Source organism: Arachis duranensis, chromosome 9 (assembly GCF_000817695.3).
Source record: "Arachis duranensis cultivar V14167 chromosome 9, aradu.V14167.gnm2.J7QH, whole genome shotgun sequence".
In the NCBI taxonomy this organism is placed as follows: Eukaryota; Viridiplantae; Streptophyta; class Magnoliopsida; order Fabales; family Fabaceae; genus Arachis; species Arachis duranensis.
In genome coordinates this window covers 34673374-34690811 of record NC_029780.3, presented here as the reverse complement: position 1 = coordinate 34690811, position 17438 = coordinate 34673374, and the positions used below count along the sequence as shown (strand labels likewise).

General features: G+C 33.0%; 1 long non-coding RNA gene across 3 annotated transcripts; it reads right to left on the bottom strand.

Annotated features, from left to right (window-relative positions):
- Positions 1-3167: 3167 nt before the first annotated feature.
- LOC107465416 (uncharacterized) lies at positions 3168-6236 on the bottom strand. 3 transcript variants are annotated; one of them, XR_008002877.1, is made up of 9 exons: positions 6144-6236; positions 5878-5982; positions 5454-5525; positions 5055-5198; positions 4859-4925; positions 4698-4757; positions 4467-4537; positions 3671-3766; positions 3168-3497 (listed from the first exon to the last, which is right to left on the bottom strand). It is a non-coding gene; the product is annotated as an uncharacterized LOC107465416 (long non-coding RNA). The 3 variants fall into 3 exon arrangements; XR_008002875.1 differs by having other exon boundaries at positions 4859-4917; XR_008002876.1 differs by having other exon boundaries at positions 3168-3461; positions 4859-4917.
- Between the last annotated feature and the right edge of the window lie 11202 nt (positions 6237-17438).

The window sequence follows — 17438 nt, the reverse complement described above, 5'->3', positions numbered from 1 at the left end:
TCGTGACCAGCTTATCCCAGGAGTCCAGGCTATCTTTAGGTTGAGAGTCCAACCATGTTCCAGCTATGTCTTTTACAGTAAAAGGGAAAAGCATGAGCCTGTAGACTTCAGGATCTACTCCATTCGTCTTTACAGTCTCACAGATATGCAAGAACTCAGTTAAAAATTGATAGGGATCTTCTGATGGAAGTCCATAAAACTTGCAGTTTTGTTGCATTAGAGCAACTAGTTGAGGTTTCAGCTCAAAATTGTTTGCCCCAATGGTAGGGATTGAGATGCTTCTTCCATCAAACTTGGACATGGGTTTAGTAAAATCACCAAGCATCCTCCTTGCATTATTGTTGTTGGGTTCGGCTGCCATCTCCTTCTCTTGTTCGAAAATCTCAGAAAGGTTGCCTCTGGATTGTTGTAATTCAGCTTCTCTTAGTTTTCTCTTCAGAGTCCTTTCAGGTTCAGGATCAGCTTCAACAAGAGTGCCTTTTTCCTTGTTCCTGCTCATATGAAAGAGAAGAGAAAAAGAAAAGGAAGAGGAATCCTCTATGTCACAGTAAAGAGGTTCCTTATTATTAGTAGAAGAAGAAAGGGGAGATTCCTTTATGTGAGTAGAAAAAGATGAGAATAGAGGAAAGAGAAGAAAAAATTCGAACACAAAAGAGAGGAGAGTGTTCAAATTTTTTAGATGAAGAAAAGTGTTAGTAAATAAATAAATAAATAGAAGAAGATGAAAGAGAGATTTTCGAAAATATTTTTGAAAAGGAGTTAATGAATTTCGAAAATTAAGATAAGAAATTAAAATTAAAATTAAAATTTGAAACAATTAATTAATTAAAAAGAATTTTTGAAAAAGAAGGAGATATTTTCGAAAATTAGAGATAGAAAAGTAGTTAGGTGGTTTTGAAAAAGATAAGAAACTAACAAAAAGTTAGTTAGTTGATTGAAAAAATTTGAAAATCAATTTTGAAAAGATAAGAAGATAAGAAGATATTTTGAAATCAAATTTTTGGATAAGACAAAATTTTTGAAAAAGATATGATATAAAAGATATGATAAGAAGATAAGATAGAAAAGATATGGTTTTTAAAAGATTTAAATTTTAAAATTAAATTTGATTACTTTACTAACAAGAAACTATAAGATAAGATTCTAGAATTTAAAGATTGAACCTTTCTTAACAAGAAAGTAACAAACTTTAAATTTTTTAATTAATCATATTAATTGTTAGCACATTTTCAAAAATTTTAAAATAAAATTAAGAAAAAGATATTTTGAAAAATAATTTTCAAAATTTTCGAAAAATAGAAAAAATGAAAAGGATATGATTTTTGAAAAAGATTTTGAAAAGATAGGATTTTTTTTTTAAAATTGAAAATTTGACTTGACTTGTAAGAAACAACTAATTTTAAAAATTTTTGACTAAGTTAACCCAAATTTTTGAAATTTTGAGAGAAAAAAAGAAAAGATATTTTTTTATTTTTTTTAATTTTTAATGATGAGAGAGAAAAACAACAAAAATGACTCACAACATAAAAATTATGAATCAAAACTCATGATGCATGCAAGAACACTATGAATGTCAAGATGAACACCAAGAACACTTTGAAGATCATGATGAACATCAAGAACATATTTTTGAAAAATTTTTTATGCAAAGAAAACATGCAAGACACCAAACTTAGAAATCTTTAATGCTTGGACTCTAACAAACAAAAAATGCATATGAAAAACAAGAAAATACACAAAACAAGAAAACATCAAGATCAAACAAGAAGACTTACCAAGAACAACTTGAAGATCATGAAGGACACTATGAATGCATGAATTTTCGAAAAATGCATAATAATTTTAAAAACATGCAATTGACACCAAACTTATTTTTGATTTTTATGATTTTATGATTTTTTTGGATTTTTGTAATTTTTTTTCAAAAATATTCTTTAGAAAAACGAAAATAAATAAAAAAAATTGAAAGATTTTTGAAAATTTTTTAAAAAAAATTACCTAATATGAGCAACAAGATGAACCGTCAGTTGTCCATACTCGAACAATCCCCGGCAACGGCGCCAACACTACAAGATTTTTGTTTATTTGTGGAGGTTTTTTTTCTTATTTGTGGAGGTTTATAACCCCCACCAAATAGTTTTTGGGAGTTTCTAAAACCTCCAAAATTTGAGGTGCCACGAGGTCTTTTGTGGGGGTTTTTAAAAACCTCCACGATCTATTCAGTGGAGGTTTTGTGTGTGTTTAGTGGGAGTTTTATACTGGTGTTTGTGGCAGTTTTAAATCACTTTTTGTGGCAGTTTAAAACCCCCACAAATTAATTTTCTCATTTACACACTACTCAAATTAATTTTTTTTACATTAAAATTTAAAAACTAAATCTTTTATAGCACAATAATTCCTCAATGACACCAAAAAAATAATAATTTCTCAATATAAGATAACTCTATATATATAAAAGTTCTCAATGTCAATAATTCCAAACATAATTACATATGATATTGTTCTTCATAACTATTACTTGCTTTTCATTAAAAAAAATAAAATAAAATAACTTCAATGTTTTAATATCATATAACTACATAATTGCAATAACAGCAGCTTCAGTAATGCACATGCCCATGGAGTTCTCCACACAAATGATTGTCACGTAGTGTAACTAAATAGCATGACCCTGCAGATTATTCACAAAAAATTATTCTATGAATAGCATGACCTTGCATGCCATTGATCAAGGACTAAATTTAAAAATTATTCAATGATACTGATAAACCAAAGTCTGAAAGCAGTAAACTCTTCTAATTATTCACAGAAAAACAAAGTATGGACAAGCTTAGGAAAAACAAACAAAAGGGAAAGAAAAAAAATGCACAATGCTGATTGAATGATGAATGCATACCACACTTTTCACAGTGGAAATAGTTCTCTTGACCACCAACCCTGTTTTTAAATTAGATCATAAAAAATTAGCTTGTATGTCATAAATTCAAGTGACATAAGATATGGATATACTCAAACACAGCTAAGTGAACTACACCTACATATTCCACAATCATCGCAATGAAACTGTTGTTTTCCTATATGCAAATTGATTAAAAAAACATTCAGCATCATTGAGGAAGCAAAAATATTAACAATTCCTAGCTGGAATTATGCATCAAATTCAGCCTAGTCCATCTCCAAGAAATAAGTTGGAAGAAAATACTTACCGGCTGCTCAGTGTTACAAATTGCACAAACAACCTGAAACACTTTAGAAACTATTTAAAATTTGGAAAACATTGAACTGATAGAAATTTTGAAATGGCCAAAAAGATAAGAAATTTTGCCATCCAAACCTCATCATAGCAGTAGGACCACCCGTCTCTATCTCATCTAAAATATGCTTCAAAGATAGATCTTCTTTTATGCGTACCATTCCCTTCTCAAGCTGATCTATTCAGCCAGTTCCTTGATACTTAGATCCTATGCATTCCATATTTTAGCATTAGTAATATGGACCTGAAATGCATGGTTTATATTATTGTCTCACTATTGGTTTTAAAACAATACACCACTAAGATCCAAAAAACTGCATGTACAAAAATAAGATTTTCTATAAGATAGAACATGTCCATAAAGTGAAATGAAATGCTAATTAACAATAACATTCTGAAACTTGTTGGGGATCGTACCTTTTTCATTTTTAGGGAGCACACCTTTTCCAGTCTTCTTAATGTTTAGGCTGAATTTTTTCACCCCTGACTCAGCCATCATAAAAACCTGAAATTCTTTTGTAGCACACAATATATAAATAAATAAATAAAATACTTAGTCAAAATTTAGTTTATTTTTCTAACAATCTAAACCAACTAGTTTACTTTTCCTTTTCAAAATTTGGATGGATTAATTTTTAGTCAAGAATAACTACTCTTACCAATAAATAATCAAAGCAAGCATGTGTCAACTAAGTTGGAACAACAAAAGTGGATTCTGCTATTGACTTCAAAAGCTTAAGCAGTGTTACACAACAGCTTAAGCAAAAAAAGTCTATATCTATATGTTTCTACACTTCAAAGCCTTGATTTCAAAAGCTAATAGACCCAAAAAAAAAGATTGGTTAATTTTTTTATAATTATTATATATATAAAATCATAGTTATAAACTCAATAGCATCTGAAGAAAAATTAATGCACTATCAACTTAAATGCCTTGTTGAATGAAAATGTAAGCTTTCCTAGTTTGTAAAAAGTATCAATAGTTATAAGGAGCATTCTCATATAAATAGATTTCACTTGATTATCACTTGCAAATGATATGTTAAGAGTTCAGCATGATTCATAATTATGCAATTGCAGTAAATAAGCCCCACTAGCTAGAAAAGCAATTAGGTCACGCTAAAATCTAAATCATTAAGTTCTGTTCATTATCAGATGTTCATAAATAAAACAATCGATTATTAATAAAATGAACAAAAGTTAAATGTATTACCGTTTAGTGGTTTTGAAATGTCCATACAATGTTCAGAAGGAGATGTACAAAGGAAGTTATTTCCTGAAATACTATGATAAAAGAAGTATAGTGTCAATTAATGCATGATTAAAGGAAATTTAGAAAAAAAAAAAACAAAAGTGCTACAAGTGTTTCTTCTTTTTAATAGGATAATCAGAATTTAGCTGTTGCATATCTAGGCAAAAAAGCTAATACAATTAAAGAACTCACATGTAACCTTTTGCCAAAATTTTTGGAGTGGGACCACTGAGATTATTAAATGACAAGTCCCTTCAAAAAATATAAGGTTAGGAACTGTACTTGACTGATTGAGGAGGTAAAGGTATTACAAAATTTCATAGAGGAGTAGAGGACATGCAAAAATGAAAGACCTGTCAAGTTAGTAACAAGTGGAGGGATCTGTCCAGATAGATTATTTTTGCTGAGCCACCTGAAAAGCTTGGCATGATTGAATTAGGAACCATGGAGTTAGAGAAACACTAATGAATAAAATTAAAATTTAAGGGGAACAAAAAAAACAGGGTTAAAATAACATCATCATCTATCTATTTGTTAAAACACACTCACAAGTAACTTAGTTGAGACAATAAGCCCAAAGAACTAGGAATTCCTCCAACAAACTGGTTACTGGAAAGGTCTAGAGTTTGAAGCTCTGACAACTTGCCTATCTCAGCCGCGATAGGACCAGATAACTGATTGTTCTGTAGTAACCTAAGTTCAGCAATGAAAAAACTCACTTAGTCACATGATAAAATGAGTTCATTGTATTTTATGACTACTTATTTTTATCCTACCGTTGTTTGGCATCTATTAAAAATTAGTGGAAGGTTATTATGACTATTTATGAATAAAAAGCATAATAAACAAGGCATCTTTCAGATACTGCTGAGTCAACAATACACCACAATTCACCATTAAGTTTGAAAAGTATAGGCAATTTATGTGGAGAATAAGAGAGACACTCACAATGTTCGGAGATGGCTCAAATTTCCAATTCCTGACAAAAGAGTTCCAGATAAACCAGCACTGGCCATTTTCCTACCAAAAGCAGAAAGTTACCACCAGCAACAAAGATCAGTATCATTAGAATACAGTGGATGGTATTAGAAAGACAGAGAAATGAATTTTTCCCAATATCTAGTCATTCTAATGACATCACTTAAATTTGAAGGAATGGTTTCGTAGAACAAGTTTTGAGAGAAATCAAGAAACTACAGGTTTTTCTTTTGGCCTATCCACTCTAGAATTGACCCACTGAAATAGTTAGCGAATAATTCATACACATCTAGAAGGCTATTGTCAATGAGCAGCTTCTTCAGTTCAAGAGAAATTTTAATAGCTACATGATTGGGAATCTGCAACCAACAAGCAAATCACAAATGATACTAACCAAATCGAATCCACATTGCAGCATTATCATCCAACCGCACCTACTGAGCGAAAATCTAGACAGAACATAGTAGTGATCCGCATTATCACCCAACCACACCTTCACCTATAAGCACAAAACACAAGGGAATCGATATTCACACTATAGAAGCAAATAAACCAATTGAAACTGAACAGAAAATAGATTCCAAAATGATTGATTATGTACATTCATGCAATGAAGAAAATTTTCGATATCTATATTGAAATTGAGGTTTCGAAACGGACCTTAACGAAATCGTACTTGGAAGAAGAATTGCGGGAAGAGAATTTGTTTTTGGAGGAGAAGCTTTGCTTTTCATCGCTTTCTTCGCCGCTGGCAGATGAATGGCTGTAGCAGTGGCGGTGGCTGTGGCGGTAGCAACGGCAGGGCGATGGCGAGGACGACTGTTATGATTAGGTCTTGCTCCCTCTCCATCTCACTCGAAGCTACTAGAAGCTAGCCCTTGTTTGCATCTTTACTATGGGCTTTGAGAGTTTATTTGGGCCTTTAAAATACTGACATTTTTATTTTTGGGAGTTTTGTAAATTGTCACAAATAGATAATGTTGGGGAGGTTTTTAAAACCTCCACTATAAAACCTCCATCAATTAGTGAGAATCTTGTAGTGCAAAAACTTGGTGCACGGATTTGTGATCATCAACAATGGCTCCAATAATTTGGTAGCTCTCACACGTGAATTATACTTAGTCACAACTCCGCACAAATAACCAGCAAGTGCACTAGGTCGTCCAAGTAATACCTTACGTGAGTAAGGGTCGATCCCACGGAGATTGTTGGTATGAAGCAATCTATGGTCATCTTGTAGATCTCAGTCGGGCTGATTCAAATGTGATTGGATTAGATAATTAAAAGATAAATAAAATAGGATAGAAATACTCATGTAAATTAATGGTGGAAATTTTAGATAAGCGTATGGAGATGTTTGTCCCTGTTAAATCTCTGTTTTACTACTGCTTTCATCCAATCCTTCTTACTCCTTTCCGTGGCAAGCTGTATGTAGGGCATCACCGTTGTCAATGGCTACATCCCATCCTCTCAGTGAAAATGGTCCAAATGCTCTGTCACAGCACGGCTAATCATCTGTCGGTTCTCAATCAGGTGTGAAGCTCGTCACAGTCATTCAATCCTAGAATCCTACCCGGAATACCATAAACAAGGTTAGACTTTCCGGATTCCCATGAATGCCGTCATCAATTCTAGCTTATACCACGAAGATTCTGATCAAGGAATCCAAGAGATATGTGCCCGGTCAAAGGTAGAACGGAAGTGGTTGTCAGTCATGCGCGTTCATAGGTGAGAATGATGATGAGTATCACGGATCATCACATTCAGCAAGTTGAAGTGCAACGAATATCTTAGAACAGGAATAAATCGAATTGAATAGAAAATAGTAGTAATTGCATTGAAACTTGACGTACAACAGAGCTCCACACCCTTAATCTATGGTGTGTAGAAACTCCACCGTTGAAAATACATAAGTGATAGAGGTTCAGGCATGGCCGAATGGCTAGCCCCCTAAAACGTGATCAATAGTCTCCTGAGATGAATAATAAAATAAAACTGAGACCAAAGATGTAACGTGGTCAAAAGACGACTAATACACTAGTAAAATGTCTTATTTATACTAAAATAGCTACTAGGGTTTACAAAAGTAAGTAATTGATGCATAAATCCACTTCCGGGGCCCACTTGGTGTGTGCTTGGGCTGAGCTTGATCTATCCACGAGCTAAGGCTTCTCTTGGAGTTGAACGCCAAGTTGTAACGTGTTTTGGGCGTTCAACTCTGGTTCGTAACGTGTTTCTGGCGTTTGACTCCAGAATGCAGCATGGAACTGGCGTTGAGCGCCAGTTTACATCATCTGATCACGAATAAAGTATGGACTATTATATATTGCTGGAAAGCTTTGGATGTCTACGTTTCAACGCCATTAAGAGCGTGCCATTTGGAGTTCTGTAGCTCCAGAAAATTCATTTCGAGTGCAGGGAGGTCAGATTCCAACAGCATCAGCAGTCCTTTGTCAGCCTCCTATCAGAGTTTTGCTCAGGTCTCTCAATTTCAGCCAGAAAATACCTAAAATCACAGAAAAATACACAAACTCATAGTAAAGTTCAGAAATGTGAATTTAGCATAAAAACTAATGAAAACATCCCTAAAAGCAGCTAAATCATACTAAAAACTACTTAAAAACAATGTCAAAAAGCGTATAAATTATCCGCTCATCAGGTAGCTTGTTGACGCGCTCAGAGATGCTTCCAATTTCTTGGAATCAAGTTGTGAGTGGATATTATGTCTATAATTATTTTTAAGTGTATTATTATCAATATGTAATTGAATCATTATTTTTAGAGTTTGAAAATATTCGATTATTGTGATTTTTGAATTTTTGAAATAAATATTGATTTGTGAAACTTATAATTTTCTAAAAATACACACAAGATGATATTTATATATTTTGTAAAGCATACATGTTTTCTTATTTGACTCTTTTGAATTTTTATTAAATTTTAGCATGCATTCTTATATATATTTGATTTACTATGGATATTTAGTAATATGTTATAATTATTAGAGATTTGTTATAAATGATTTGGTTTGGATAGGTTTTGAAGACTTTGACTAGAAAACCATAGTTAACGGCGGCGGTTATAACACTAATTTAGATACATCTAACTCAGACCTTAGTTAGCAGGGGCGTTGCTAGCCCAACGTGTAGGCCACACGTTGGATCTGTTATATCATACGAACACACTAGAGGAAAGGGCTACCCTTAGAGGTGGAGCCGCCCTAGGTGTGTAATATTTGATTTGATTTGACTTCTGGAATGAGAACTCCCATTTTAGTTCATCCGCTTAACTACTTATCTATTTGTTTGCATAATTAATTAATATGAATTTCTCATCTCTGAAAAGAAATATAATTTTTAAGGTAAACTCTGTATTGTCTCGTGTGGGTTATAGATGTAATGTTTGCTCTCTGAGTTGCAAAACTCACCCTATTATATTCCCATATTTTTTAGATACAGGAGTCATTCCAAGTTCCATTCCACCTGCCCTTAGTAGATCTTAGTCATTTTGGTGAGCCCTTCTTCTTTTTAATGGATAAGTAATTATGTAATGAAACCTTTCCTTAAAATTTAGATTATGTCAATGCTCCATATGTCATAGGCAGGATCCTCGTGTGGGTTATGTTATCTTGATTCTTTTTGGAAATGGATGTTTATTATTGATACAGGAAGTTAATATTTATATTGGTAAGGTCCTAAAAACAGAGGAGATTTTATCTGTTTTTCTAAAAATTTGGTCGTTTAGCTTGTTGAGGGACTTGTCTCTTAAGCGCCAATCATGGCTTGGTTCGTGCCATAACAGAATTTCAGTAATAATTTTTATAATTATTTATTTCAATAATTAAAATATTTATTTTATTTATATAAATAAAAAATCACAACATTTATCTTTCCATTAACGCTCAACCAATTTTTCTTTAAAAAAAAGATTATCCTTGACTTATCTACATACCTTTTTCTCACCACTACAAATAGACAAATAGTATTCATAATATTCAGTAACTCAGTAAGAGTTATAATTTAATGAAATTGATTTAATTACTCTGTTAGTATTTATAATTTTATTAAATTTTTAATTATATCTTTATATTATTTTTTTTTAATTGTGTCTTTATAATTTTGTAATTAAATTGTTTTTATATCAAAAATATTAAAATTAATAGAATTTTTTTTCTAAAATATATGAAGTCAAAGATCTAACTAAATTTTAATTATAAATATCTTTTAATTTATAAAAAAATATTCAATTAATTTTAATATTTTTTAGATTAAGAAATACTTAATTATAAAATTAAAAATAATGTAAGAGTTCAATTAAAAAAATTTATAAAATTTAATTAAAAATTTAATAAAATTATAAAGATGAAAAGATAATTAAACTATAAGAATGAAATTCTGTAAAAGTAAAAAGTTTGTTAACTTTTGCATTGGTACAAGAGCATTGTGCATAGAAGATAATGTTATATTGGTTTACGAGTTAGCAAACATCGACAATCAATAATTTTGTATAGGCTATATTTTTATCAACTTATAGTTACCTTACACTCCACCAACAGTTTCAAAAATGGGATTAAATAGTTCACTTTTGCATATATTTAAAAAGAAGAGTTACTCTAAGGGCATGTTGACGTGTTTGGTTTAAGAGGATTTTAGATAGGAGGAAGTGGTTTTGGAGAGTTAAACTTCATTCATGAGTTTAATTATTTGGAGAACAAGGATTTTGGAAGTTTTTATTAACCCGCTAAAACTCTTCCAAATTCCTTTTGTTTTCAAGTTCTCCAAATCGAAAGTTTTATGATAATTAAATTTAAATTATTTTTTTTATTCTTAATGAATTATGTTTTGATCCAACTCAATAGGAGTTAGGAGGAGTTAGGAGTCTACCAAGCAGACATGCACACTTTTTGTATGGATAGATAATGCATGAGCATTATAGACATTGTTTTTTTATTGATTTATGTAGTGAATTATTGATTTTCTAAGAGGAATTAGGTATTTTATGCTTAGATCGAAGCTACTTTGAGTGTTGTTACCTTTTATTGATTTCAGGTAGTATTTGAGTGAAGATCGGACAGAATTCATGAAAACATAAAGCAAGAAATTGCTCCCTACCATGTTGGTGCTAAACACTACATCACTAGCGTTTAATGCTGGACCCTTAAAGCTCACCATTCTGCTCCCTTCAGGCAAGGTGGCACTAAACGCCACATCACCGGTGTTTAGTGCCAGGAACTTAGGACTCGCACGTAACTCCCTGGATGTGTGGCGCTAAATGCCACATCACCGGCATTTAGCGTTTGCAGCGAATCATCAAGTGGTCCTCACGTTCTCCTTAAAGCCAGTAGCTTGATTCCTTTAGATTTAAATTCAAATAAATAAATAGAAAAGATACTAGTAGGTTTTAATTTAAGTTTGTATCAATTAGGATTAGGGGTATAAAAGGGAGGAGATTTGTCCTACAGGACTCTCTCTTCTATTCTCCTCTTCGGCAATTTTCAGTTTTACACTTTTAGGATTTTCTCTGCACCATGCGCAACAAAGCCTCCATTGTTAATATTAGAAGCTCTGTTTATTTTGATGGATTAATACTACTATTTTTCTACTTTTGATTAATGCATTGATTTCTATTCAAGAATTGATTTCGTTCTTCATCTTAAGGATTAGAGTATATTGGAAAATAACCCTAATCTATATTGAATCCCTTTGAATCTTGAAAAAGTTAAATCATTGGAATTAAATCTTGAAACCCTTTTCTCATAATTCTTCAATTATCTGGATTTGATGTGATATGTGACATATAATCGGATTATTTATGAGTTCTTGAGAATTGTGTGGTCTTTAAACTAAATTTCAAACTTATTCTTTTAGCACAATTAATTGATCAAGGAATTGACGGTCAATTAGGTTAGAAGAGATTGAATTGCTAAGGAATTAGAATTCAATCACCTTGTGTTTGCTATGAATTAAATCTTTGTATGATAAAGGTAGATGACAATAATTGTTAATTTAGAAATCTAAACATCTCCAAAGCCTTAATGCTCTTCTCATATTAACCTCTTCACGCATTTATTGCCTATTTTCTTTAATTTAGTGACTTTTATGCTATTTGCTATTCAAAATCCTCAATTGTTGCTTGTCTGACTAGAGTAATCAGTCAATCATTACTTGCTTAATCCATTAATTCTCGTGAGAATGATAATCCCATCCCATGGTATTACTTGATACGATCTGGTGCACTTGCTGGTAGTTTGTGGCATGAAAATTCAGCATCAAGTTTTGGCGCCGTTATTGGAGATTAATTGTGATTAATAAACTACCAGTTGGTTGATTACCTTGATTAGACCCTTTCTTTTTGTTTATTTTATTTCATTTTAGTTTAATTTACTTCTCTTTTCGACTTGCTCACAGGGGTTTTCTTCACTGTGACGTTGAGAATCTCATTTCTTCTTATTTTTTGAGTGTTTATGCAGAAAAACAAGGACAAAGAACTTGTTCTTGACTACGACCTTGAGATTAAAAGAAATCTTAGGAGACGAAGGCAACAAGCTAGAGCTCAGAGAATTACAAAAGATCTCAGGGATGAATCTCAAGAGGAAATCGAAGTCAGAATGGCAAATAATAATGATCATGAAGTTGTCAACAATCCCAATAATGTCCAGCCAGTAAGAAGAACTCTGTGGTCATATACTAACCCCAATTTTGGGAATTGTGTGGGAAGCATTATGGCACTGGTTATGAATGCCAACAATTTTGAGCTAAAACCTTAATTGATTTCTTAGTTTAGCAAAACTGCCAGTTCATTGAGAGTCCTCAGGAGGACCCCAACTTATTCATCTTTAATTTTCTGAGGATTTGTGATACGGTCAAGACCATCGGGGCTAGTCAGTGGCTCGAGGCACAACCCAAGAAAAGTATTACAACCTAGGAGGATTTGGTCTGTAAGTTCATAACCAAATTCTTTCCGCCTTAAAGGTTGACTAAGCTGAGAATAGACATTTAGACTTTCAGACAGTTAGATGGCGAGTCTCTCTATGAAACTTGGGAGAGGTACAAGGCCATTAATAAAAAGTTCCCTCCAGATATGTTGTCAGATTGGGTGCAATGGCAGATTTTTTTTATGGAATCACTTAAGCTTCGAGACTCTCATTGGATAATTCTGCAAAAGGATCTTTGCACATGAAGACCACTAATAAAGCCCTGAATTTGATAGAGATGGTGGCCAACACTACAACAAATTCAGGCTTAGGCAACCCTTTAAAAACGTGGCCTATAATAAGAAAAAGTGTTGTCTTTGATCAAAGGCAACACTTTTCGACAAAACGCAACGCTTTTTGGGAGTTGGCTATACGGCCGTTACCTTAGGTCTAAGGCAACGTTTTTGTGCATCAAAGGGAACCCTTTTTATGGCAACCTTAAAAAAAGTTGCCTTTTCTACAAAAAAAAAAGCAACTCCACGAAAGGGTTGCCTTAGAAGACCTGAACATAACACTTTAGATAAGGATTTATGGCAACACTTTTTACGAATTGTATTTTTTAATACATAAAGCAACACTTGTCCAGATTTTTTTAAGTTGTCTTTTCATATACCTAAAGTAACACTTGTATAAGTTTTTTCTGGTTGTTTTTTCATATACCTAAAGTAACACTTAGCCAGATTTTTTAAGTTGCCTTCTTCATATACCTAAGGCAACACTTGTCCATATTTTTTTAAGTTGCTTTTTTTCATAGAGTTAAAGCAACACTTATCTAAGTTTATTTGTAGTTGTCTTTTTCTAATACCTTAAGCAACACCTTATTGAGATTTTCTTAAGTTCTCTTTTTTTTATATCTAAAGTAATATATTTTTACCTTTGTTATATTTATGTAACATTTGAAGGATATATAGCACACACTAATAATATTTAAATATTTGAATTCAGTTTAATCAATATAGGAAGAATAAGCTAATAATATATATTGCATATTGGTACATGGAATCATGAGTTCACACTTCTCTCACAACTCCGTGCAACTGACTAGCAAGTGCACTGGGTCGTCCAAGTAATACCTTACATGAGTAAGGGTTGATCCCACGGAGATTGTCGGCTTGAAGCAAGCTATGGTCATCTTGTAAATCTCAGTCAGGCGGATTCAAATGGTTATGGGATTTTGATAATTAAAAGATGAATAAGACATGAAATAAGATAGAGATACTTATGCAATTCATTGGTGGGAATTTCAGATAAGCATATGGAGATGCTTTATTCCTCCTGAATCTCTGCTTTCCTACTGTATTCATCCAGTCATGCGTACTCCCTTCCATGGCAAGCTGTATGTTGGGGATCACCGTTGTCAATGGCTACCGTCCGTCCTCTCAGTGAAAATGGTCCGGCTATGGGTTACGTAGGGCTAATCATCTGTCGGTTCTCGATCGTGTCTGAATAAGATCCAGTGATCCTTTTGCGTACTGTCACTGCGCCTAGCACTCGCGAGTTTGAAACTCGTCACAGTCATCCCATCCCAGATCCTACTCAGAATGCTACAGAAAAGGTTTAGACTTTCCGGATTTCAAGAATGCTGCCAATTGATTCTAGCTTATACCACGAAGACTCTGATCTCACGGAATGGAAGGCTCTATTTTCAAGAGAGGGGCAACCATGTGTTGTGGACCAGGAGGCCAAGAGATATGCATTCAAGCTTGTTTTCAGGTAGAACGGAAGTGGTTGTCAGGCACGCGTTCATAAGTGAGAATGGTGATGAGTGTCACTTGATAATCACATTCATCATGTTGAAGTGTGAATGGATATCTTAGAACAAGAATAAGCTTGAATTGAATAGAAAACAATTGTAATTGCATTAATTCATGAGGAACAACAGAGCTCCACACTTTAATCTATGACGTGTAGAAACTCCACCGTTGAAAGTACATAAGAACAAGGTCTAGGAAAATAACATGAAACAATCGAAAAGGGGTTCAAAGACCTGATCCCAAGATCAAAGATGATCAAAAGATAAAAATACAATAGTAAAAGGTCCTATTTATAGTGAACTAGTAACCTAGGATTTACAGAAATAAGTAAATGATGCAGAAATCCACTTCCAGGGCCTACTTGGTGTGTGTTTGGGCTGAGCATTGAAGCTTTCACGTGCATAGGCTTCTCTTGGAGTTAAACACCAGCTTTGGTGCCAGTTTGGGCATTTAACTCCAGCTTTTATGCCAGTTCAGGCGTTTAACGCCAGAAAAGGGTCTCTAACCGGCGTTTTGACGCCAATTTGGGCCATAAAATCTCGGACAAAGTATGGATTATTATACATTGCTGGAAAGCTCAAGATGTCTAATTTCCAACGCAATTGAGAGCGCACCAATTGGGCTTCTGTAGCTCCAGAAAATCCATCTTGAGTGCAGGGAGGTCAGAATCCAACAGCATCTGTAGTCCTTTTTCAGCCTTTTTAATCAGATTTTTGCTCAGGTCCCTCAATTTCAGCCAGAAAATACCTGAAATCACAGAAAAACACACAAACTCATAGTAAAGTCCAGAAATGTAATTTTTGCATAAAAACTAATAATTATACACTAAAAACTAACTAAATCATACTAAAAGCTACCTAAAAACAATGCCAAAAAGCGTATAAATTATCTGCTCATCACATATATATAGAAAGGTCTTCCAATAAGTGCTAATTAATATACTTGCTAAGTTACCAAGTTAAATAAATAATGAACATAAGAAAACAAGATACATATTTTTCTCATGATGAAATTGAACAAAAAAGAAACTAGTTTTTCCATTTGAAACCAAAAAGACTTTGTGCTTTACCATTGTGCCAAGAATCGCCTTTATCTCTTCAGAAAACTTCATCCAACCATAAGAAAGCTGCAGTCAAATCTAAATGGACGAGAAAAAATATAGTCAAAACATCAGCTTAACAATAACATGTATACTCAAGTGTTACAATAATTTAACACACATATACCTAATCATGATTTGGTATATGAGTCGATGGAGGAGAATGTCAAGGAATCAAATTTAGATCTTGTACATTATTTGCAGACAATTGCTTAGATCGCAAGAGAGAAAGCGTTTCATCAACATTTATATCAGGAGAAGTTTGTTGCAACATAAGTTTCACAATATCTTCCAATCCTTGCAGTCGTTATTACTAAACTCAACTTTATCTAAGAAGTTATTTCTTTATTTTTCTTAAGAAATTTTTTTGTAATAGTTCTTCCCAAACATCGAACTCTTCTTGGATTCTCTTTACCAAACACTTTTTGAAATGTATTAGTAGGAGTTTCTCCAACTTCTTGGAGGTCATTAAATTTATCCTATACACACAAATATATTATATGCCTATTTTTAATGATAAAAATTCAATGAGAGAATGATCAATTTAATCATAAAAAGATTAGAGCCTCAAATTGGTTCTCCTAAGAAAAAAATAAAATCATAGTTATATTAGTCATTCTATTATCTAGATAATCACACATGTCATAGATCATTATGACCCTTATAATCTAATTCACAAAAGGACTAGCAATTTTATTCATTGTTATATCTTTTTAAAATTAATTTAAAATATTTAATATTTTAAAGGCCAAACCAATACACGGTAATTTTTTAGAAATTATTTTAAATATTTATCCTATCTATTTTTAATTGTAGGTGATATAAATATGAATATCTTATAATTAATCCAACAACCTAGTGATAACTAATAGAAGCAGCAATCCAAAATAGGCATAAAACAGCCATAAAATAGCAACTGAAATAGTAACCATGTTAGCCATAAAACAGCAATCACGACAGTCATAAAACAGCAACTATGACAGTTATAAAACAGCCATAAAGTAGCAACTAAAATAGCAACCACGATAGTCATAAAATAGCAACTAAAATAGCAACCATAACAACCATAAAACAACAATTAAAACAAGAAAATTATAGACTAACTTACAATAGAAACTTGTGTTTCTATATCAAGTGTTTTTCCTTTTAGTCCATTCTGAGTTGCAACAAACATTTCAGCTTGATTTGTGATGAGCGGATAATTTATACGCTTTTTGGCATTGTTTTTAGGTAGTTTTTAGTATGATCTAGTTACTTTTAGGGATGTTTTCATTAGTTTTTATGCTAAATTCACATTTCTGGACTTTACTATGAGTTTGTGTGTTTTTCTGTGATTTCAGGTATTTTCTGGCTGAAATTGAGGGACCTGAGCAAAACTCTGATAGGAGGCTGACAAAGGACTGCTGATGCTGTTGGAATCTGACCTCCCTGCACTCGAAATGGCTTTTCTGGAGCTACAGAACTCCAAATAGCACGATCTCAATGGTTTTGAAAAGTAGACATCTAGAGCTTTCCAATAATATATAATAGTTCATACTTTATTTGTGATCAGATGACGTAAACTGGCACTCAACGCCAGTTCCATGCTGCATTCTGGAGTCAAACGCCAGAAACACGTCACGAACCAGAGTTGAAAACCCAACACACGTTACAACTTGGCGTTCAACTCTAAAAGAAGCCTCCGCTCATGGATAGATCAAGCTCAGCCCAAGCACACACCAAGTGGGCCCCGTAGGTGGATTTATGCATCAATTACTTACTTCTGTAAACCCTAGTAGCTAGTTTAGTATAAATAGAACTTTTTACTAGTGTATTAGTAGTCTTTTGACCACGTTACATCTTTGGTCTCAGTTTTATTTTATTATTCATCTTAGGAGACTATTGATCACGTTTTAAGGGGCTGGCCATTCGGCCATGCATGAACCTCTATCACTTATGTATTTTCAACGGTGGAGTTTCTACACACCATAGATTAAGGGTGTGGAGCTCTGCTGTACCTCAAGTTTTAATGCAATTACTACTATTTTCCATCCAATTTGATTTATTCCTGTTCTAAGATATTCGTTGCACTTCAACTTGATGAATGTGATGATTCGTGACACTCATCATCATTCTCACCTATGAACGCG